General features: G+C 39.8%; 1 protein-coding gene across 5 annotated transcripts in view; it reads right to left on the reverse strand.

Annotated features, from left to right (window-relative positions):
* The window catches only part of PCDH15 (protocadherin related 15), an 826,977-nt gene that overhangs the window by 544,184 nt on the left and 256,783 nt on the right, over window positions 1–26,010 (reverse strand). Inside the window, exon 1 of one of the 5 annotated variants that reach the window (XM_064464570.1) lies at window positions 21,873–22,035. The exons of the other annotated variants lie outside the window; for them this stretch is intronic. The gene's annotated coding sequence lies outside the window, so the exon portion shown is untranslated. Of the gene's footprint in view, window positions 1–21,872; window positions 22,036–26,010 lie in introns of those variants that run through there. 5 annotated transcript variants of the gene reach the window in all.

Raw genomic sequence — 26,010 nt, forward strand, 5'->3', positions numbered from 1 at the left:
ATCAGTAACAAAATCAAATTTTAGATAGCCTTTAAAACTAACGGTACAGCTATGTTATAACTCTAACCCACACTTCACAACCGGTATGGACTGCTGCAGTAATAACGTATCCCTCTGCTTGAACACACCCAGAAGAAATTAAAGTTCAGATCTTGTCTGAACTGCAATCCATGGTTATTCCTGGAGACAGGAGCCAGCTTTGGCATTCTCTGCATACAAGAACTTGACCAGTTCTGCAGATGCCATTGTGGTGTAACATAACAAACAGCAGCAGCACATCACCCGTGGGGATTGCGATGGGACTAATGGGTAGCCACGTCTGCGGGAGGAGACGCCTAGGTGTCAGTCAGGGATGGACACTGCACATTCCCCAAAAGGAGTGCAAGGTGAGCTGAGGTCAGTGGGTTCACGGGTCTGCCAGCTCCCCAAATCCAACGTTAAGGCCAGGGGACATGAATGAACACAACCTGGCACATGCAAGGAGGAAGGCAGGCGTAAAGGAAGAAACTTTAGTTTTCATTCCTGAAAAGAAACTGATTATCGTGTTTGCGAGCAAATGAGTCAAGGCGAAAGACAACGGTGTGCTTCCTTCACAGAATTCTGCCCCTTTGCATACAGTAAAAACACCTCCGAAAAGAGCTTACTGGAGGTGGTGAACCTGCCTTTGAGAGAATCACTGTTGTACTAAACATGTGATATACAGTCCTTAAAGTAAAAAAACCTAGAAAATTAAAATAAATAAATAGACAAGCAACAGGATTAGTAGGGACAAACTGTCTTGTCTTCTTTCAGTGTGCCAAAAGTCCAACAGTTCAGAATGCTGAATGTGGAGGCTGGCTTTTTAATACATTAGTAATACAGCAGCTTTTAAACTAATCTGGAAATATTAAAATGTTACACCAAATAAAGGTCGATAAAACAGCTTTTTAATAGAGTGTTTCTAGGATTAAAACATGGGCTTCCATCTTTGCAGAAGAAAGTTGTTTTGTTTTTCTGGGGGGAGTAATTTTTTAATTTCTCCATGGAAGGCACTTTATGAGTATTTCTGTTGTCACTGTCACTATGAAACATTCATTCCACATAGGAAAATATCCAAAAAGGCTGATACTTCTCTATGTTAGCGAGGAGCTATGCCTGTCTCTGGCACAACTGCACAACACTATCAGAGCAGCATCTGCAGAGAGACAAATGTTGGACAAGGCAACAGTCTGGACATCTCCAGGATATTTTTTTTTTTTTTTTCTTACGAGTCACTTTTGTAACGTAAAGAACACATGGCATGTTTCCATTCATCAGGTATAAATATATCTTTAACTTCACTATCTGAGATGTGCTACCAGTTGGAATGAGACCCTTGCCTAAATTTAAACTTAAGTTACAGTAAAAAGAACCTTTATGGGACCGGTGGAACCAGTCCTTTATGGGAAGGGATGGACAGGAAAATAACTGCACCTCTTGATTCTGGATTCCTGTCCAAGTCTGAAGCAGTCAGCTGGATGAAATGAGGTTTCTAATACTCCAGCAACTTTCCAGAAGCAGCATCGTACCATTCAATGGCATTTCACTTTCATTATATGAAGGGATGTGACACAGCTACTTAATACCACATACACACATTGAAAATATGTCAATAATTTGAACCCTTCAGGGAAGCAAACATTTCTTATTTGTAAGTAAAAGCCCTATATAAACTTGTGAGACCAGGTTATTTTTAATAATAATAATGTATGGCAATATTACCAGTGTTGCACAACCAGTTCATTCTTCAATGTGAAAAGAGGCGAGATTAAAACCAAGGAACAATAAACAACGTAAACGCAGTCCAAGTGGGACTCAATCATAGGGTGCTAAATGTGGGTGTTCAGTTCTACCACGTAAGGAAAACAGATTGAATCAAATGCTGCCACTTACAGCCTTAAAATACACCAGAACGCACCAGCAAATTCCTCAAATGGTTTCAGATCCATCATTTTTATGCAGCCTTTTCAAAGCTTCCTTAGACGTTTCTCCTTAAACACATGAAATACCTTAGCTTCAGATCAGACTTGCTCCCCAGATAACTTCTGCTATAAGGAAGTAACAAAGGTCAATCACAACTGAACCTGATTCTTCTAACAAAAAAGAGAAAAACCTCAGCTCCTTTAAGCTGGATTTGAGGGACAGGTTACTTACAGAATTAATTATCAGTCAGGTCCTTCTCCAAGAAACCGGACTATAGCAGCTGACGTTAATATACATATTTACAGGGTATGATCTATCCAAAGACTATTCCTACTTTCTTGTCTAACCTCTGAATCCCATTCAACAAGTCTTCTATGAAATTACCTGAAAATCCAGAGACAGGTTTTGTTAGTACTTCTGCAAATGTAGTCAATATATTAAAGATCATGTATGCAACACCCCTCAACATATAAATCTTTACCATCAGATGGGGAAAATTATTATTACAGGAATTTGTGGAAAGGAATGATACTTACAAATACCCAATGTGGTTCAAAGCAACCTGAGTCATTATCATTCTTTTTCAGAAAATAAACTCTGAGAAAAGCACTGGTTTAGCCTTAACGAAGATTTCACAATGTTATTTATCCACAGTATCAGTTGGAAAAATGCTCACTTCATCAAAACCCAATCTGATTACAGACATCTCCCTCAGGTCATCCAGGGTAAGTGAAAGGCAAGAACTACACAGGCAGCTCAACCCTCCGTTCAACATCACCATGAACTTTAACCATCAGCAATCTCAAGTAAGAAACACCTTTCTGTCGCATGGGATGACAGCTCACAGAAGATGAATCTTCCACACGGAGAGAACTTGCACACTTAGTGTGACAGTCCCTCAGGTCGGCAGGCTCTGTCACTTGCGCCGGCGCTCCCTCAAATTGCCCATTACAGATGAGCATTTTATTTGGAAGGTTCTACCTTCCCAATAAAGAAAAACTTTTCTTTTAAAAGACTATAAAGCAGCACTCCTCTCATGTGCCATCTTGAACAATTGTTCCTCAACTACTATAATAGCAAGAACTTTAAACAGGCCAATGGGTATTTCAGGCCTTAAAATCCTCCTTCTTGCCACAGAACAAAACCCATACAGCAATTCCCCTTTATTTAAAATCAAATATGTGATTATCAATTAAAAGAGATATAGTTTCCAGACAGCACATGACAGGAATCTGCTTTGGAAGATACGTTGTTTAACCTCGCATAAAGCAGACTATACTATCAATTTAGGATGAGTGTACGAGAAAGGCAGAACAGCAGACGACAAAAATAAGGAAAGAAAACAGGATTCACTTTTTATTCTCCCTCTACACACTTCTCCTCCCTTCTCCATAGCATTTCATTATAACTAAGGCAATATGCCCACAGGGCAAACTATATCTAATAAAGATGAAAAGAAGTTTCAGATTAGCAACTCTGTAATCTTCCTTGGTGTAGCAGTGATACCTAGTTAGTTCAATGGGTCTTGTTTCCAAAACAGATTAGTTTTAGAGAATGTAATAGCTCAGCTCTGGTACAGAAACATCCTGTGTGATAAGCTTCAGGTGTCTGTCTGATTGACCAATGTCCTAGGAGACAAAATCACAGAGGTAACATGCAGATGAAACTGAACTGAGGACAGGAAATAAACTGGTCCTGTGCTTTCAAAACATTTGTATATTTTTTTCAAATATATCACATAAAAATCATACAAGGAGAACATCATCTCCAGGTCAGGGAGCAGCCTTTTGTACCAGCACAGCTTAGACCACTGTGGATATAGGGATCCACAGAGTACACATTAGCCCGGAAATCCTGGAATCAGATTTCACTGATCCCCTTTCACTCAAACTGATATCAAAGTCTCTATTACAGGCTTAAAGTCTTGCAACCTGGACACTATCCCCTTTTGTAATAAATCTTTTGCTTTTCAGAGGAATGCTCACAGGGGGACATGTCTGCCCTTTCCAGTATTTCCCGTGTAGTATTCATTTCAATAGCGCAGATGGGAGATGTTAAGAAGAAAATAATGAAGCCTCACAGTTGGTGGAAAGTGGGCAAACATCCCAGCAAACCATAAATCTTATCACAGTTGTGATAAGATTCATTTAAAGAAGCTGGGAAGTTAACTAAGCTATGAACACAGATTAGAAATTAATAAGCCTACGAGGTCTGGACTCTCACAAAAGGCAACAGGTGTTTTGCTTATGGTTGACAGATCTCCCAAGAACCAACCACAGTTCATACTCTGCTGCGAAGCTTACGTCCATATTTCTCACTTCTCACACCAGGAAAACAGCCAACCAAAGCCACTAGGCAAAATAAAACTATGATACATCAATGCATCACTAATGTTCCAAAAAGACTGAGCAAGAACAGGAATTACGTGAAATGCTTGAACACCCTGTCAAAGAGAGAAAGAAAATCCTGTGGACGGATTTAGTGCTCAAGGGAAGAAGAACGCAGCCAGAAAATACTAGAGAAAACCAGCAACAACATCAGACCCTCTATTCCATGTTTCTCTTTAAAAATACACATATTGTATTTTCAGCTTCCATCAGACGGGGGCAGGGGGGAAAGATGACTCTGGTCATGCCTCTCCAAGGCAGGGGCTGCTAGACAGACTGGCCAATCCAGCAGTTCAGGAACTTAAAATCCTTAAGTCTAACTGCAAGAGCTCCATTCATAGCTACCAGTGAGCTGGCCTAGAAGCAAAAGGAGCGTGCTCGCATCTTTAACTGGTTATACATCAAGCCCTGTTGAAAGAATCCTGAAAAATGTATTAATATTTATAGGAGAGCTTTAATCCTCACCTATAAATGAACTAAACAGCAATAAAAATTGTACATAAAGGGATGGGTGCGCTAATACTGTAACATTTCCCATGAGAAATGAAATATCATAGGAAGAAAAACAATGACACATTATATAAGTTTACCTTCCTCAGCCAGGTGATTGATGTTATTGTTCTGTGGATGACAGAGTAATATATAACTTAATTTGCTGCAACTTTATTAAGTCACATAGGAATTATCTTACAGTAAACTGTACAATTCCCGTAATTACTTCTGCTCATGTATTCTCAGCTATTTGGCAGAACTGCTCTCAGCCCTTCCCCTTCAAGCCTGACTCCGAGCAATTTACGGGGCTTTATCACCGTCCCTGTTGTACGACCTGACCCAGCCCCCTTCCCGACCACCTCCGTGGGATACGTTCACCTAAGCCCTCTTCCTATCCGGGGTCCCATGGAGTGAGCTCCTGCCCCTGACGAGTTTCGTCCACTCAGCTGCAATAACTTGGACTACACGCTGTGATGCAAACAAATGGGCTGCTGCATGGAAGACGACTTACCTGAGTCCACTTCAACATTTCAGTGGTTCTAGGAGTATGCTTTCTCATCAAAAAAGAAATAGCATAATGACAAGAGCAGGCCAAAATTTTGGGGGACAATTTCAAATGTAGGGATAAGAGGATGGAGAACTGTGAATTTGGTATGAGAAAGGACTCCAGTGCTCAATAGCTAGTGAACTTTTCTCCCTGCTTGCTTCAGACAAGATCAATCCTTCAAGGTTCCTAGGTTTTAAGTTTGAAAGAGAAAAGCAGTACTTGTAAGTAGTTTCAGGGCATTTATACTCCTTTAATATGAGCATGCATTACAGATAAAAATAAGAATTAATACTAGTGACTATAATAAAATTTTTCTACACAGCCCTACCATAAACCTAGGAATGCAAACAGGAACTTTGAGCAGGCACAATTAATTACACGTACTAAATCATTTTACTACAGAAGTAAAAATATATATATATGTATGTTCTAATTAAAATGTTAAAACCCTTACACCAAGCTAACCACTAAATATACTATGAAACCAGGAAAACAGCATTTACTTATGGCAAGTTCTCCAACATATCTAATGAGGTCAGAACTTAATACAATTAAATTCCTCATATTTTAGTAAAAGCTCTTACCTCAGCGTATCACCATGCTGAAGCTGTTGAATGCAGAATTTGCTGAAATTAAGAACCGAGTCTACTGGCACCTAGCCAGGCCTCTGGCTACGTGTGCTCACCAGGAGGGGAAAGGTAAGAACGTTTCACCTCATTAGCAAAGAGAAAATGCTTCAAATTTGATTTCATGATCAGAAAATAAACTTCTCTCTTTCAAAACCGACATGGGAAAAACGCATTTGAAAGCACGGACTATATATTAAGGAAAGTAAATGATGTGTAGAAAAGACTGCAAGAGATTGGATTGCCTCTGACCGTCTATAATTTCAGTTCTGCTTTTAACTTCTTATGGGAGTTTTACACTTCAAGACTTGATTCTTTGAGTGTTGTAGATTTAAACTATAATTCACTAACTGAGAGCTATGGTATTTTTCTGTACTTCATATGATTAGAACAACTGTGATCACAACAGCAGCACACAAAAAGCCTAAGTATCACTATTTCAGATTAACCAGCTCACAACATTTCAAAAGCAAATGGAGAGAACTCTCTCTTGGATAATCTATGTATGCTCTGTGCAACATTTTATATAGATTATATGCCACCCGAGAAATCCAAGCACCACTGAAAAAAAGCAGCAAGGTGTTTTAACATCCTGTTGTCTGACAAACGCCAGAGACACCTGCCCTGTTCTTCCTGGAGCCCAGCAATGCTCCTCACCTTCTTCTTTCCTATGTAACAGCTTACTCGGCACATTAAAAGGCTCCTGTGCCTATGGTTCACATGACGCACGTCATACTCAATGTCTCCTCCTCATTGTCAGTAGGTACTCGGCTGCTCCAGCCACCTCGAGGAATGGAGACACCACAAAGTGATGGCAGGAGGAATTATCATCCTCAGTCCTTACACTGCAATAAAAATATGCTGAAGAACCAGATAAAACATGACCCTCCATCTAAATGATCTCGCCCCACTTATTCTCAGCCAATAACACTAATCCCACCCTAATGTAAGTCAGGATCCTACCCTGAACAATGCTCTGATCTTATTTCCCTCCATCAGAAAACCAGGAAGCCTGGGGGGCTCAGGCTGCTGACCTGGAAGCCACAGGGAAGTGACTATGGCTCAGCTATGTGTTTGGACATCTCATGCAGAGCAAGTCCCAGCATTTCCTAAACAAGAGGTAACAATTACTCTGTCTATGCAAAACACCTTCTAGGATCAAACCTCTCCAGTCTTCAAAAATTGTGATACCCTGCTCAAATATGAAACTATTTCATAAGTGCTGTTTATTTAATTATACAATTTTATTGCTTTATGTTTTGTTTCTAAACCTTTATGGTTCATGTTCTCAAGGGTTTTATCTGTTTTGAAAGACTAGAATTTCAGTTTTGTAGACAATTAAAAATGTTATACATTACTTCTTGTATAGTTGTAGTGCATATGCATATCTTTGAAATGCTGTTAACAACAACGAATCCGAATTTTAATTTAAATACATGTCAATTAGAGAAGAAGAAAAGGCAGCCTGTCAGAGAAAATCTAAGCCACTGTTAGAGAAAACAGTGAGTCAACTTACTGGAAGTGGGGCTATTATTTTTTTTAAAAAATATTTAAACAGGACAAAAATAATCTGCAATTGCTTGAAGTAATCCTGTGGAAGCTGAGGCAAAACCCCCTTTATTATAGCTTATTGCAGGAATGCTAGCTCCCGGTAAACCGCTGTGTTTTGTGGAAACATGCTGGGAATAACCATATGAACGCTGGAATAAGCAGCCATACAAATCGAGACATACATTAGGAATTAAAGACTTTTGACTCGAAAGAAACACCAAAATTGCAGGAAAGACCCAGCAGCTGGCAACGCTGCTCAGGTGAGCACTCAAGTTTCTGGCTACTGCCAGAGACAGCGGTGTGGGCAGCCCACACAGAAACCAGAGCTCCGCTGCCTGGATGCTGGAAGCAAAGAATTTTCACTGCTGGGAAACTTAGCCTTGACTGAACTAACAGGTGTGGATAGGATGTTTCAGCCTTTGCTTAGAGAACCGCAGGAAACAAGCATAACTCCCACCCAGGATGATGGCATAAAGGTGAGATTTGGAAAAAAAACATGCTGCGACTGGCAGGGACTGCTTCACCTCTCTTGGATAATCCCTTCACTGCAGCGTCGTTGCTCGACACACAGTAGCTATTTTTTAGACAATCCAAAGGCATGTTTTAAAGGACAGAGGCACAAATTAGATGTTCTTGGTCATGAAGTTCATTGCCAGTAATATAACCTGTTCCCTCTGCCAGTAGGGCACCACACGCTCTGGATTATTCCCCAAAATGTCCTGGAAAGTAACAGAGTCCCTCTTGAAGTAACAACAGAAACCAATGCCCCATTCTGCTGGCAGTCTGGGTGAGACCTGAACACCTCCGCAATTACCTGTCCAGCAGCATAGATAAGGTCCTAGTACAAGGAATGGATCCCAGCCCGATTATGCATCAGAAGTTAGGATCCAAACTCACTGCTATTTGAGGATGTCTGCACTAAAATGCACAATGCAGCTAGATGTTGGAAGTAGGTTTGATTTTGCTGCTGACCCTAAGGCCGATACAGCTGTAATAGCAGTCTTCAAGTTCAGCCACCCTGGACTTCTCACCATCGCAGGTTATTCTGTAAGAAGTGCAGATGCTTGCCTGTGCAAGCTGTAATCACACACCTCGGCAAGATGTATAAGCAGCGAGGATCAGAAATGATTTCTCAAGATTATAGCATTGTAAATCCAGTTTAACAAACCTTAGAACTGGGAACTGCGTTTGATCGTATATATAAACTTTTTGCTGTTCTTTCAAACAATCCTATTTTCCGTGGGCAACAAGGAAGTCATATGGGACACTAGCTTTTAGGCTCCAATAATCTTTTGTATTTACAAGAAAAGCCTAAACTAATCATGTATGCAAGTCTGACACACCCAAACAAAATACTTTTTTTTTCTGTTGAAATGAAGTGTGGCACGCTCACTGAGCGACTATGTGAGTGAAACAAAATACCCTTTATCGGAATCGGAGTCTCTAAGGAAATCACAGAAGGAAAGAAAAATCCCAAGGACTTGACTGAGACTAACAAAAATCTAGGGCAACATTTACACATTACACAAACCCGTTCAATCTCGAGGCTGGATTCTTTCTAAAGCTTTGCAGTTCTGCTGTCGCCGCCATCGCTCGAGGTCTCTGTGGATGATGCATTTGTTTTGCTGCTCCTGTTTTTGAGATTGACTTCACACTGAGGTTCTCCTGAACAAAGTGGCATGATTTATTTCTGCAGAGACATAAATATTGAAAACACTACCTACTGAAAATTAATATAGACTCCAAGAAACAAAGTTATTCTCCTAGCTTCATCTCTGCCTAACACGTGCATGCCATCAGTCAAATTACGGTAACGGAAGATCTTTATCATGTAGCACATGAAGTATTAATACTGACTCTATAGTACCAAATTAGAAACAATGTCTTTGAAATTAACTCAAGTTTCATGAAAGCTTCTGCCAGACCTAAAAACTGAAGTCACCGGAAAGTAAATATATCATGAATAATTTGACAATATAAACTTCTTCACAGTGACATTCAGTAGAGTCTGAGAGATCAGAACCCTCCTCAAAACCTCCACTGGCAGGGGGTCTGCAAATGCCACCAGGCAGGTGCCAGCTGCCGAGACCACTGCCTGCCACAGCGATGAACACTGTCCTGCCACTCCTTGAACTCACTTCTCACCTCTGGTCTTAGACTGTAAAACTTTCTGAGTTTCTCAGATCTCTGCCGTATACCACTGACCCTAACCTGAGAGCGCTAGTGGATAATAAAAGGCAGAGAACATTAGATAACCTTTTTTGCTCTGTGCCCCAGTAGGTTATCTCTACTCTAATACAGAGAATACAAGACAGGCCAGCAAGAAATTGATTGTTCTCTACCTAGTCTATTTAACACATGATGTTCCTCTGGAACTACATTACTATAATATGAAGAATTGCAAAGGTTACCTAATGTAAAATCACCAAAGCTGGACTGAGCTGAGTGCCTACTCAGTGATTTAAACCAGCTGAAGATGTAGCTACTCCCTTTCAGATTCAAAGCACTTTGAAATCTGACAAATTTTAAGCAGAGGGATCTGTATTTTCCCAAATATACTGGCCAGACACACTGAAGATTCCTGCTTTTCTCAACTGGAAAAGATCTAGCTGACCTTGCTAACTGCAGGAATTTTTTGAGAACTCAACCATCCTGTGTAAAGTGTCTCTTTCAGCCTAAAGAGACGAATGAGCCTTTTAACATTCTTGCAACCAGCAGTTTCAGTCTATGCGACAACCACATAAATACAGCTGTACAAAAATCGTCGAAGCTGGCCATTTGGTAATCTTCTTAATTCACTGTAATATCAAATATTTACAGTTCACTTCTTTGCATGTAATTTCAAGTGACTCCTTCTTAATTTTTTCTTTTTTTAAAAAACAGGAAATAGATGAAAATTTAATTCATATATACATATGAGGTAGCATGTACCTTGTACAATAAAAAGGATTTGTTTGAAGAGAATATGGGTTTAGTTCTTAAATTTGTGAACCATAATATATGTAATGAACGAATCTCATTTAACTTTTAAAGTATCCTGATTAATATGCTATCTTTTTTAAAGCAATTATTACCCACTGCCACTGAGATGACTAGCAGTTTACAAGGAGGAAATTTATGTTGCTTAGAAAAGGTCCAAGTTTGAAACCACAGACTACACTGACCGGCTCTACCCTTCAGTCATTCCACCTCATCACAGCTAGAAAAAGAAAAACCCCGAACCAAAACCACCTCTTTGTTCTAGTTACGTTTGGCATTAAAAGCACTAAAGAATGGAGTCTTGGGACACAAATGAAATTTCGTCTCTACAGTATATTTAATTATCACTGTAGCAGGCATTTAAGAAAAATGAGGTCTTTACTTCATCATGTAATCTTAGATCTAAGAACCTAAACCACTTACAGTACTGAGACATGGTTATTTGTGAAAATGCTGGGTCAGGAGTCGCAGTCAAATCAGGAGGTAAGAAAATGTATGTACATATAAGTTGGGAGGGAGACACACACACACACACCCCCCCCATTATGATTCAACCCTTTTACCACGCTCCATGGAAAACTATAGAAGAAACGGGCAATCTTAGTTATATTTCTTAACAACAACGTACTTCTACTTTCTCCATCTTCTATATCCCTGTAAAATTAATCAAATGCTAATGGCAAAAGCTTTTTTCTCCCCAGTAAACAAAGGAATTAAACAATCTCAGAATCACCTATGGTTTTCTAGAAGAACACAAATAAATGAAACAATAACAGAGTACACACTACAAAAACTTTGGAAGAGCATCGCTGGAACTTGTACTACTCAAGCGAGTCTAGTAAATCACTCTCAATAATCCATCTTCAAGTATTTTAGTAAACTCTAAGGCCAATTAACATGTATACATTTTCTGCAAGCAAGTCCCCACAGTGAAAAATGATTTACCATGTTCTGGCACTTAGAAAATAAAGAAAAAAAGCCCAATTGCTCCATTAGGTTACTTGCCAAGAGAATCACATCAGGAATTCTCATGTACCTGTCCAGTTCAGTCCACATGCCACCAGAACGACTGACTTGTCTTGACTAAATATGAGCATCCTACATCCTCGTCTTATGTCCTTGAGCTTTTTCTTAACTCTGTTTGGTTTTGCATTGGCTTCTTTGTTAAAGGCACTGGAAAACAGCTAGAAATAGATTGCTTTATTTGATAGGGGAGACTATCTTATTCCTCTTTTCCTGTCCAAAAGCCATCTTACTTGCTGTTCCTAGAGTGGAAATTTCCCAGAGCTCTATCTGCATTTTACTTTTTTCTTCTACCAGCGGAGGTCTCTGGATCATAAATTGCTTTTTTCCTCCCTGATTACCACATATCTTCTTGATTCACTCAGTCTAGTATTTCCTTTCTTAAACAATCTTTGAGAGTTCAGTTCAAGCCCTTATATACTAAATCATATATTAAGACAACAGATTATTTTTCTCCTGTTTTAGAAGCTGACACTGCAATGCATACACAGGTTGCGCAGAAAAGGTAAAACTGCAGCGCCGTAAGGAATCCATATGGAAGAAGCACCGCATGCCGCTTTTTACTGCATTTGTCAGGCACGAATACTTAATCACAGCAGTGCATCTCCACTTCCTCTGGGAACTGTAATTTTCTGTGATCCCTGGACAGTGGAATACCTCTGTACTACTAAGTTTTGTAAGAAATTTCATGTGTGTATGTATGCTATGTGCTTGATTATAAATATTTCCTTTTTAAGCACAGCCTATTGACAAGATGTGTTAGTGTTTTCATCACTTGTTTGTATTCATACTCCACTACAGTCTATCATTTATATGGTCCACATTTGTTAGCGATTTGATATAAATTTTATAATTAGAGGTTTGGGATGACAGTTACTGGCTATTCTTGAAAAGTTTCTCTGTGAGAGAACAGCTGTAGACTGCAATTTTGCTATTACAGCTATGCATATACAGACCAAATAAAACGATAAAAAATGTGAAAACATAACTGTAAGTCATAAAATGCAATGAGGTATTAAAAATGCAAATATTGGAGTATTTTACAACTTAGCCTGCTACAGAATTCAGTATCAGGAGTATCAGGATGGTCAAACTTCATGGAAACTTTCCATAAAAGCAACATTCACACATTTCTCATAAAATACACGCCATAATTTATAGTGCAGTTGATAGTGAGCACAGGTTCCATTTCTACGTTTGTAAACCAACTCATTATCTTTTGCTGGTGTCTTTCAAAACTTCCCAAGTACTAAGCTAAAATTGTGTTTGGATCTCAAAAATCTATCTTATGGTGTTCTCCCCACCCACAGGGTATTAAATTTCAGTCAAACCATTTTTATTTTCAGTGTGGATAGGAATCCATATACATTTCATGTGGAATGAGACTGTGAATGCACACCAGTTTTGTCATCTTCCCTTTCCTCTGCCAGGTCCGTATTTTGGCCCTGTCTCTGTAGGATTGATTCATCATTCACCGATTCACCCCCAAGCCTCAGGAGGTTGCTTTTAACTGCTTATGGATTTTTTCTCTTTTCAAATTAATCCAAAATGTTTACTGAAGCAGACATACTCACGTCTACTACAAGGCCATTTTTAAACCAATTTTGGTTGCCATAAGGAACAGGGGGACAAAGCCACTGGTGTAAGAGCTAAACAGTTGCACTGCTTCCACACCTAACTCAAGCGCCGCGGATCTGCAGCGCAAAAGCAGCAGCGACCTCCTTTGCACTGTGCACCGCTGATCACACGTGCGAACCCAGGGTCTGCCGCCTTCCCTCTCCTTTCTCCTCTCTCCGACCTCAGTGTTTTGTTTTCCGCGCTTTGCATCGTAGGATCAAAGAAGTGGACATACCCACTTGAAAAAACATACCGTTTAAAGCTGCTTGCTTGCAGTGTGCTTTGTACCCACAGAGAAGTTTGTTCTGGTTTCTTGCCATGTGAGTTGTGTCCTACAGTGCGAAGACAATCATCTCGGCATAGGAGAAGAAACTAGACATTTTCTGGCAAGACTTGCAAATAGCCTTTCCTCCACTTCGCACTTAGCTCAGTTGATAGTGTAAAATATCCTGCCAGGTTAGCAGAGTACTTAAGCAGATATTTAACTGTGCTCGGGTCACCCACCCCATATCCTCTCTACTCCACCATGTGCTTGTTAGTTCATTCACAGTTTTGCCTTGAGCGGGATTCAAGTGTGTGCTTGCAGTTAAGTGCACGTTTCAGTGCTTTGCTGAACTCAGTCCCAGTGGACGTGGGGAGAGTCCCCATAAAGCCATGAGCTGAGATCTGCTGCAAAGCAGGGCAGCGAGGCATTGCGAGCAGCAATCGGAAACAAAACCAGCTGAGTGAATCCACAATCCGAACTGCCTTTTTTCTTTAGGATAGATTTTGTTAAAGTCTGTTTTAAACTTCTTAGTGGCAGGAACAGCAATGCGTTCTGCTGCCACTTCATCCTAAGGGGTGGTGCTTCCAAACGCTGCACATTTCCAACGCGGCACGAGTAGGGTAACAAGGGCCAGATCTGTGAGGCTCTGACTGCCCATAGCTCCAGAGAAGCTCAACATGTCCACGACTTTCCTGCAAAATCCTGTGCACCTCAGTGTGCAGCTGAACCAAAATTAGGGAACCTCAACTACAGATCATTTTGTAAGTAGAGACTCAGTGTGTTACTGACCACAGATAGGCCGCTAGGTACTCCCAGTTACAAAAACCTCATTTCTAACTTTGGCATTAAAATGTGTGGTAGGGAAAAGGGATGCTTATAACGAATGCACGTTTTTCATTAACTATTGAAATTAGGCAGCACACAGCAGACTGCAGGGCATCCTTTGATGCAGCACTGGCTCTTATATGGGAATACATTATATATAAACTGTGTTTTCCCTGATAATAAGTGATACTTTGGACAGCACTAAAACAGTTAAATGCATGTAGCTGGCTCTCCCTCCAGTGCTCCCACTTATTGTGACTCAGGGCTTATCTTTTTAGCCAGACAGATCATTAATTTCCCTAGGTGTTTACTATCCACATGAAATTTCCTATTCCGCTGCTATCAAGTGTTTTATATCTGTGGCTTTGCCTGTGTGAAATCAGTGAGATGACCAAAGACCTTGATATTATCCTGATGTTATTACTCAATATGACATCTCTATGCCTTGGTCCCCTGAGCATAGTAAAAGTAGTTTTATAGTCAATTTTGTTGCCAAATAAATCAAGCCATAATCCCTTTGCCCCTCTAAAATCCAGGATTTTTTTTCCTGAGGTAGTCTAGGCACCAGAAGACATACTATATGACCACCTACTAAACTTCAGACTTACAAAGTAGATGATTAATTGCTACAGTTTATTAGACAACTTAACTTACTATATATGCCAAATCACATAAAATCTTGCAATCTTATTATTAGACTGTCTGCAATTTGTGAGAGCGTGCTCTTTTCCTAAAGACCATGCTTTTAATGTTAAAAGCTAAGTATGACAGTTTTATCCGTTAACTAACGTGTAAATTTTTGGAGAATTGACAGGTGGCCATATGTCACATCACATTACAATCTTTCTTTTTTCCTGGCGCGCTCTATAAGCTTTGTTAGATATGTGTATCTTCAGAAGAGCAAGTAGAACAGCATAGCAGCATAGATTTCATCTATACAGTATAGATTACTTTTTTCATTTTTTCCCCGTTTTAATAAATACTCTGAAGTACTACTTCCACTGCAGTGGGCTGTCAGGCTCTGAGAGCTGCCACTTCAAATAGCTTAGCTCACAGTTACAGCTTAATTTCGCACTCTTCGTTCATGTTACTCCCAGCATAACTGGGACCCACCTTCCTTAGCATCTTTCTTTTGTCTTCTATCAACTGCAACTATATCAAGGACAATTACACCTTTTATGCCATCCAGCATATTCACGCTTTCTTTCCTTCTCCCTCTTTTATTTTCATTTGGAGGCACTGTTCAAAGAAGTGAATGAAAGTGTCCGCATAAGTCTGGAACACAGTCTGGAGGAAAACTTTGCTAATGTTATTCTTCATCTCTTTTGTGATCCTTTTTAACTGAACAACATTGCAAGGAGGCTTTCAGTCCGCATGAAACATGAAGGCTGAGAGCTCTGTTTATGAAAATGACTCACTCATCTGCTAGTTTCTGCTCCAGAGGACAGCACTTGCTATGCATTTAGGAAACAAATGCTGTTTAAACATGGAATGATAACAATTAGAGCTCTACAGTCAGACTTACATTTAATGCTTAGGATTTGCGAGGAATAACAATATTATTGCTCCTCACAGAGCCTATGTCTCTTCCATCTCCTCTGGGAACTGGTCTGCGTCCATGTCTTTAGCTTTCTGACAGCCTCACTCCACAACAGCCTGACATTGCATAGTCCTGGCTTTTCCTGTGCTGTGGAATATGCAAAGTCTGATCTGTCACCTTCTTCCTGTACCCAAGACTGCACTGATTCCATAGAATAATTCCATTTTTCTCTCAGATGGCCAAGAAGCAAATAGTGTACTAAGATATGTACAAACTATGTGGGTCCTGAGGAAACTGGCTGATAGAAGAGAGGAAGGGTAAATAGTAAACAGGAAGGGCAAAGGAAGCAACTGGGGAGGTTTGACTGTGCTGGAAGTGCTCTGATTTGAAAGGGAGATGGTTTGAAGGCACAGAGAAGCGTTGAGCACATCCCTACTGAAAACCATCATTGTAAATGCAGCTGCATAAATAGTCGTTCCATCCCTCAAACAGATTTCTTATTCCTATGAAAATACTTTAAAAAGCAAATGGCAAATAACTTAGCTGATACAAAAGTAGGGCTGTACTCATCCTCAAATGCAACTTTTGAAAACAAGGAAAGTAAAATGAAAGAAATATGCAAATCGAGCCTTATCTCTACACCCATATGCTTACAATGCATACACTCATTTGCCTTAGTATTATCTACAAATGTCCTCCAGTAAAGCTCTAAGCTGATGCCATACAATTAAAAGCACATCTGTTAAAGTTTATAAACTCTTTGTCCTTGATAACATCACCCTTTTAACACTATGCTTTTATTTAACCATTTTTAAGCCCATAAACAAACCCATCTGCCACTTAATTTACCATCAGTCAGGAGAAGATCCATGCTTGCTAAAAACGCCCCACTTGCCCTGTGAGGAGCTCAAGACAGATGTACAGACTTTCTCTAGCCATGTCTTTCAACCACACAGACAGGAGTCAGGCAGAAGAGCACTTATTTCCCCCTTCTCTTAGAGCCCTCCAGTACCCTCCAAATACAAAAGCTACAACTCTGTAAGGATACCATAGCTAATCCCAGGGAAATTCAATCCAACTAATACCACAGCAGCAGCTGGAGGACCCAAAGATAATAAGCTCACACTGTCCAGTCAACAGTATGCAAACCACAATTTTAATCTTCCACTGAGAACACCTGACAGAGTAGGAAAAGGCCTAAATGAAACAGAATTGCAACATGATAAAACACGACACTGTGTGAAAACCTGGGAGGACAATGAAACTTGCTCACAAATCTGGTATTAATTGACCGAACTGACTTCTGCACACCATCCAAAATTCAACCATCTCTGAAGATATATTAGAAAACAGAAAGGCTAACTGTTCTCAATTCTTGCATCTTGTAGCAGAGAGATTAAAAAGGAATAAATTATAAAAATTGCTAATGTCATAATATTAATGACATAATGATTAATCTCATAGCCACTTAAGTGCAAAATAGAGCAGCTTTCTTCAGAGAACTTGCTTTCTATGAAGAGGGGTTTTCTGAAAGCAACCTAAATATTTTTGTCCTTGATTTATTACATAGCTTTGCATGAATACTAGCACACAGGGGTCTTCCAAAAGGATTCTGAAGCTTCTGGGTCAACTGGCATGAAACACGTGCTTAGGCTTATCCTAATGAGACAGCTCAAATGCCCTTTCTATAATAATTTTTTTTTCAGTTGGGTTCCTCTTGTCTAAAACAGCGGATCATGCTACTGGAAACTGCCTGTTTGCTTGCCTTTTATTACAAAATTAAGTATCAAACACATCTTAGCCTCATTCTCTATGCTATATGAAAACATTCACTCCAGAAAAGGAAGAAGAGAATATGACTCTGGCCTGGGTATTTTCCAACAACATCTCTAAGGGAAGGGTCACAGAAGGCACCCAAAGTGAGGACATGAATGCAGTACAGAGAAACTTTTCTATTTAACCAGGTCTAAATATGCCAAGTACATGGGTAAGAGAAGGGTCCTGAGAGGAGGCAAAAGCTAAAGAGCAGTCAAGTTTATTTTCCTTTTGCTATTTTCTCAGTGTGTGTGTGTGTATATATAAAATAAATACATTTCACAACCTTTATAAACTTCAGACATATGAAATTAAGCAAATAGCCACAATTCAGCAAAGCAGGCACAACCCACTGCTGGCATGTGTGTTGCCATAAACAGCAAAATTCAGTTATACAAAACCCTCTAATCTTTAATAACCTTGATAGCAGTTATTATCCAACTAAAAACAGTGTCCCCATGGGAGGGAGTTCATTCGTCTGACCTGCAAATAGAGCTCTCAGCTGTCCATTTTGGTTTTAATTGCAGCCAGTTAACAAGAAAAAGACAAGGTAACTCCCCTGACTGAGGAAATCATGCTGAGCAGGTTTTTTATAACTGTTACGTTCAAGGGACAGTCACTCTAAGAAGTAATTTTCACCTGTCCCAAAAAGTATGTGATTAATGGAGATGCAATCGTAAAAACAAAAGATTCAAATGGAGTTAGCTAATCTGATCTCGATCCTAAATCAAAGGCATACAACATAACCAGAACTCACAAACGTATGAAGTACCGTGACCAAATATCTTCTTCCTCCAGGGAAAAGCCATTGCTCATGTAAGTAATGAAAAAATAAAAGACACAATATAACACAGACTACATCTTTTCCCTCGAGAGAAAATAAAGTTGGTATTAGAGTGCCTCAATTCCTATAAATCCCCTCAATGACTTTGTAATGGATGAAAGTACACATTATTGAATACAGTCTTTACATATGCTATTTAAAATTTTATAATGTGGAACTTAGCTAATGTCCCAGGCTAATACACTCTATAACTGACCTTCTTTGTGTAATTTGATTCCTTACTGAACATATATTTTTCATATATCACATGGAAAAGCATCTGAAAGCCTAGTGTCATAATACAAGAACTTAAAAAGTTTAAGCAAATCTAAAGCAACATTATGTCACTTACAGTGACTTGCAAAAATTATTTCTCATGAGAAATCTACCAGGGAGCAAAAGAACGTAAGCCCTGAATCCCAGATGTGAGTAAAGGTTAGGACCATATAATGAGACAGCTTACACAGATCGACTTCTGTAAGAATCCCCTTAACAGTAAAAACAAGTGATCCTTGCAGGGAGTAGGAAAGAGGCCACACTGAAGAGCAAATAAAAGATACAGAATGGAAAACCATAGCAATGATAATATAAAGGCATGGGTGAGAACAACTGTGCAAGGGAAAACTTCCCTTTAAATCTTCTCAGAGCCGTTAATACATGAAAGACAAAAGAAAATCCTTCTCCAATTTAACTGTACTGCAGTTGAGCAGCAGAAGCAGGAACAAAATCTCTGTTATAAATTTAGTGTCAAGTAGCAAAGATAAATGGAGAGAAAATAGTGTCTCACTGTGTAGATCTAACCGGAGTCTCCAGTTTTCCCAAATAACTGGCACATTTGACTTCTCCCAGCAGGAGAATATGTGCCAATAACATAATATTTTAGCCTACTAAAAACTACGATGATCAAAAGAGCATTGCAAAGACTTCAAAAGACTAGAAAAAGCAACTGACTGAAAAACAAGAGGTCGCATGTTGAGGTTTTGAAATGAACTAATCTCCAAGCAATTACATATTTTTCACAGAATGGGTAACTAAAAAAGGACCCCAGCAGCAGAAGAAAGCCATGCCCAGCACTGCTGTGAATGGCTGCACACCTCTGCAGAGAACAGAACCCAAAGGGACCAGCTGCATCTCAGTGTTCTCTGGTGTGGAGGACAATAAAAGACGAGGCTGCTCAATCTTCTCCAACCTAAGCTCCATCTTGCACCTCTGTACGTGAAGAATGGCCTTTTGGTAGGAAGAGATACTGGCATGAGGCCAATACCGAGAGAAAAAAGACAAATATCCTATAACAGCACATATCTCTGCAGCACAGTGAGCTGCATAGTGAGTAATACAGTCTTTTACTGCAGCCTGAAAAAAATGGTTCAGTACACAAAATACTCAGGTACACCACTTTTCTATTCTCTATGATATCTATAGAAAGGGAAAACATAATCTATGATTCCTTTTTCTTAAAACAGAATACATATGAAATTTCTGAACTGTATTGACAGCCGCATGAAGCTCTTGCTTTTGCCCTGTAGCCCAATATCTGGTTTATATTTGACTATCATATATGACACCAAGAAACATATTCAGTACATTTCATAAAACAACTAGAAGGGAAAACGAATACTCTTATCTTGACAGAGATGATCTTCCCCCAGTGAGATTCCTGAATTACCCTATTTTATCTTACAATTTTCACTTTTCTAGGACTTGACAAAATGTTCCCAGAAATTTTTCCATTACCTTCCATGGAAATTGAGTTCAGACCTATACTGACTTCATGTTTTTAGAAGTTTTGTCTTCTCTGAATGAAATTGTTCCTGAAATGAACAAAAGCCTATGTGGATACAGGGGAAGTGTATTCTGAATGTAATAGTTTTTCTTCTTGTGAGTTGGGTTTTTCTGTTTCTTTATTTGTTTGTGGGTTTTTTTAATCAAAAGAGTTGTCATCTTTTAAATAGATTTTAAATATATTTCCAGCATAACAAGAAAATCATCTTTGCCTCTACCATGCCTTAGTATTGAACTAATTAGTGATATTACAATACCTGAATCTGATTATCAGCAAAGATAAGGCACATTGCCTCCTTTTTTCCTGCTATTTTCATGGTAAGGCACTGTACATGACAGAGTGTAAAAAACTGCCAAGTGCCTGTAAACAGGAACAGCCAATGCATCATCCCGAAGTGGACAGGCAGGGAATAAAGGATTGGAACAGACCTCAAAGGACTCCCTGTGCAGTCCCTTGCCACTACTCACCATTTATCAGTTAAACACTTCTGAAATTTATAAAGTTATATATTAAAACACAGGAACATTTTCTGTTCCTATGCTTTCCCCAGCTCCTCCTGAAGGCTGTTTGCAAAAGTTTCCCTTTTGTGATGACCTGCACATAATTTCCACAGTAAATGGACTATTTTCACTATTTTCAAATAATGTGGAAGTTTGCTTCCAGTCGCACCACTGTCACTGCTCCGGCCAGTTCCCTACTCCCTGAACAATACTCAATAATTATCTTTTGTAGTTCTAGCAATAATTCCTCATGCGAGAGCATACTAAGTACTTTCTGAAGTCCAAATACAGAAGATCTATCAATAGACAAAAAGGTCTATGCAATGCGCTTTGGGCATTTCCAATTACATTTACCTCCACCCGATTCTGACTTCTCCACTGCTCCCCGTGCTCTCTCTGGATGTACAGGGCTGAAGTTTGTTTCTCTTTCGTTTGCTTTGGAGATGAACATTTTCCAGCATCAAAAAATACCACTTTTGTTTTCTTTCCTTTTTTTTTTTTTTTTTTTTTTTTTTAAACTAGTAAGTCTCCTTCTCAGTTCCTTGAAGGCTTTCCTTACACCGAATACACTTTTGAGGTGGTAGTCCACATAGATGCCTGGAAACTTTCCTTTCTGTTCTTACACTGCAAATTACAAACAGATTTTCATCCCTCACCTAAAGAAATTCTTGTCCCCTCCTCATACAACTTGATCTGATCCCTTCAGCGTAAGTTCGAATTAACTAGGGTCCTCAGTTGCTATGAATACAACCAACATAAAAGGAAGACTTCTATTTTTAGATGAAAGTAAAACAAAGGAAGAAAAACCAAAATCCAGGAATACTGGGTTCCTTGCATTCAATCTTTCTGCTTTGCCGTCTCTAACAGAAGCAGAGGAGTAGTAGATATGACCTGCTGGAGACTGGGATTTGGGAACTGTATTTTTAGAGAAGCTTGTTCTAAAGGATTTGCTATTTTCAACATTTCCTTTTAATTCGGGCAAAGTGACTACATATAAGAGCATACTCTGTCAAGAAAATCTGCTCCAGATAATGCTCTCCACACAGAAAAAAATGAAGCATAACAATAAAGATTCAAACAGAAAATACAAGCACAAAGCATAAACACAGCAAATATAAAGGTAAAGATCAAATAATTTAGATCAGAAATTTTACGAACCCTGATGACAAACAGATTTTGTTCAGAACCAAATTTCTCAGAGAAAGATGACTGGACAGTGGAGAACAAAACCTTGCTGAAGTTTGCTGACCAAAAAAGGCAACTGGCTCTTCAACACAGTGAAGAGTGGAGTGTTCAAACACGCTGACTAGAAGGAATCCAAAATCCTACAAGGAAAGACACAGGATGAACTAAAATAAGTGGCGATCAAAATGAAGCTGCTCGAGAAAATAACGTAGGTGGCTACACACACACGTTAGCAAACACCGACACATACACTCAATACCCGGCATTTAGCTTGTGACCGTAAGTGGGAAAGATTCACGGCTTCATTTAAAGAAAGCCACTGTTCACAGAAACTGCTCGCACTGCGTTTGCTGCCGTGGGCCCATGCCAACCTTGGGAGTACCAATACTGTTCCACTCTGCTACAGCTCATACAAAATCAGGAAATAACGCATCTTCTGAATATACTCTTCACGACGTCAGATAAAAGTGTTAAGAGTACACCACACACTAGTTGTATAAATAATTGTTTAGGAATCGGAAAAAAAAGAAGAACGTATAGAGATGCAGGTGAGGGGCCCCAGCAGCAAGTGCAGGGACTTCACAACCGCCACAGCATACTGCCCCGCCGTGAACCGGGGGTTGCCAACAGCTGCAATTTTACAGTTGGGTCCCTCCAAGGAATGAATCTGTTAGCTGGATACATATTGCGGATAATAAGCAATATCATCTAAAAAACCCGGATGAGAGAGAGAAGAGCAGCACGGATTTGGGCATCTCACTTTAAAAGATGTGAGACAAGTATGATCCGTAGCACAGGGTGACACCTGAGCCCTAGGACAGGACACTGCACTTACTGTGTTATCAGGAACAACGGCACCTTGAAGGGCATCCACTGGTCAGAAACTAACCGAATTCCGCTAGTTGTCAGGCCTTTTGTTTGACATTTTTAGTCTATTTGTGTTTGAGGTGCCAGAGGTGGAAAAATTTGGAGATACTAAGTATAAACACATATTTTATATTTTTTTTTTTTTAGGTCATGTTTTCTGAAGTCTGGAAGGTTCTGAAAACAACTCTAGCTTTCTTCCACTTGCAGAAGGGTCCCTCCACATCAGGGAGAGTACCTATCTGACCCTCACAGAGCTGCTTTTACGAAGTCGCAAATTCTAGGTGATCGAATGCAGGGGTGCCCGTAACTGTCAATCTGCACTGAACAGTCAATCTTCTCCTGGCCTCTGTGGCCTGACCCTTCCCTGTTGGGATGACTTGAAGTAGTCAAAGCCTTGGAAGTCGATTCAAGCAGCTACCTTCAAAAAGCATCCAGAAGTAATCTCTTCTTTCTCTTGCCACTGTGAATGAGGTCTTTTTTACCTCCTGTGGCTTTTTTTCCTATAAAAATGTTCTTTCGGCCTGTGTCTATACCACCCTCAGAACACCTGAGTTAACAAAAGTTTAAACGAAATCCATACATATTCCTCCTGACTCGTTCAAGCACAGTGCAAACCTAGTGTAGCCAGATGAGGTTCAGATTTGCCGTAGTGTATGGCACTGCTTGAGGACATGCAGGCTTCGAGATAAGGATCAATTAGCTATGGATTACATCCCCGTTAACAGCAGGGGCAAATGATAAAACATATTGGGGAGGCAAGGGCTGCACTGTCTGGATTTCTGAATACTACCTCCTCTCTATTTTATTCTGTATTCTGAGATTCAAATCTGTCTATGCTCCACTGTGGCAAATTTTCATCATCAAGGCAGTGATTTCTTTATGTACAATTCTATCACTCCTCATGCCAGCAACACCCTATCACATTACAAAAGAGCAGAGTTGTTGGGAGGTCATCCTGTTCATCCCGCTGCTCTGAGAGGATCTATCTAACCACATGCAGTTTGTGAAAGACAATACAAAAGACAAATCAGAAATGAGTTACACTCTTCAAAACAGTAACTGTCTTCATCGGAGCCTTAATGAATCTTACATGAAATATGGCGGGTATTTCCTCTCAGTAACCGAAATCAGAGGTCTTTCCTCCCTCCAATTCTTCTCCTCCTCTTTCCAGCTGTAAAAGAAATCCTCTCCCCACGCCGACCCCCCACCCCCCCGCACTGTGCACGTACAAAGATCTCACTGAAAGGAACAAAACCAAAATGCAATTGCTGGCTGTGTTTTCAAAAGCTCTGAGCCTAACTTTTATGGTCTCCAGGTCCATAACTTCAGCCAGGTTTCTTAAACCAGTTATACAGAGGGACTTTTTAGAAGTGCTTGTTTTGTGAAGGTTTTCAGAAAAGTTTCTGGAGGCTTCCTGGGAAAAACACCCTGAATTGTCTAATTAGTGTACCACTCCCTAAGTCATGCTCATCTGAAAAGCCAATCACCTGTTCTTAGGGTACCCTGGTTTTTGATTTAATGCTCTTGATCCTACCTGAGAGCTCTGCAAACAATAGCAATAAGGTACTTAAAAGACATTCAGTAGTTAAGCCGTTTCAGACATCTGGAACAACAGCTGTCTATACACGTTTTCACAGCAGTTTGCATTTGGCTATTTTACGTATTTATCACTGTATGCAACACAAGCTTATTCATGCAATTCTAATCACTTAAATACGACTCCAATTTCCTTCTCTCATGATAAAATCCACCTTATTAGCTACAGACCATGCACATTTTGTGTATCGTTCTCCTTGCAAGCAAGCTAACAAAGCTCCCGCTTTGTATTATGCATACAAATACCCATTCCAGGGGTTCTCCTCTGGAGCAGTCATCCATGCACTATCAACCTGAAATGTAAGTTTAAATATGATGTAACTCTATTGATGCTTCTTTTAATATCTTTCTTTGCTTCTGATGGTCACATACCTCTCATTTCCAGTGTAGCTCCCTTATCACTGCACAACACACGGAGAGCTTTCATAAGCTAGAACTAAAGCTTGACTAACTTTGTTACAAAACCAGGTGTCAATACCATTGCAGAACTGTTAGCTTTGATGTTTTTCTCCTACCATGAAGGCCATCTTTCTTCTAAACTGAGTACCAGTGACATTCAACAGAGCTCTAAAGCTGCCAAAATTTCTTTTCTTTTTTTTTTTTGGTGACACTGTGTAATGTTTAAAAGATCTATTAGTAAAAAAAGATCCATAGAGAAGATGCTGAAACAAAGGCTCACCACTCAAAGAAAGAAGCAGAGTTAGTGTCAGAGACACCATTAACAACTCTGGCCGAGCACTTTCTGAACAACCTCACCACAAGAAAATAACCTAACAGAAGGCAAAACCACAAAAAAAAGTAATTCTGCTTTCCTCTACTATTTGTCTTGTCTTCAAGAATGTAACACCAATCTGATTCTAAGTATTATTAGCTTCTCCTTAAGTACTAAAAATTACCAGCTGAGGTAAAATCCACATATGCATGTATGCCTCCACCCATCCACACAGCCCCTTCCAGCATTTCCCAGTTATTGAACAAAATGTAAACAGTTATGTTCTACTCCTGGTAGTATCGTTTGTGGGACCTATTCCTCCTGTAGCTTTTCAGAGCCTTAAGGAATGACATTTTCCTTAAAAAACACCTTTTAAAAATGGCTATTTATTTCAGATCTCAAGATTACAAACTCCTACTATGAAAGAGAGGTATAAAGGCAACGGTTCATGAAATACTAGCATGAAAAACATATTTTATTGAGAGCTAGCTACCTTGCTGATAAACTGCCTCACATAACCCAAATACTGGAATCTCCCTGTGGTCTCTCAGCCCTGCCGAGACCGAGAACCCCTCCTGCTTTCAGCACCCCTCCTCCAGGCTCTGCACTTCCCACGCGTGACGGAGTCTGGGGGACGCACAAGTGTAGAGCAATAATGTATACTGACTAGAGAGGAACAGTAAGTAAAACAGCAGTGTTCGGAATTTCACTAGGAACCATAGGCAGCAATCACGGGTGACTGTAACTAAGAAATACATTCAATCTACCGAATATGAAAGGCTATGAAGTACAGGTTTCCATTGCCATTTCCTGAAGGGTTGACAGGATGGCAGCAAAGGCAATGCCAGAGGAGGTTAATGTAACTTGCCTGTAGGAGATCAAACACAGGCTGCCTTTCACACTTGAGCTTGGGTATTTCTCATCTGTACTCCAGTC

The sequence above is a fragment of the Phalacrocorax carbo genome, chromosome 13 (assembly GCF_963921805.1).
Source record: "Phalacrocorax carbo chromosome 13, bPhaCar2.1, whole genome shotgun sequence".
Lineage (NCBI taxonomy): Eukaryota > Metazoa > Chordata > Aves > Suliformes > Phalacrocoracidae > Phalacrocorax > Phalacrocorax carbo.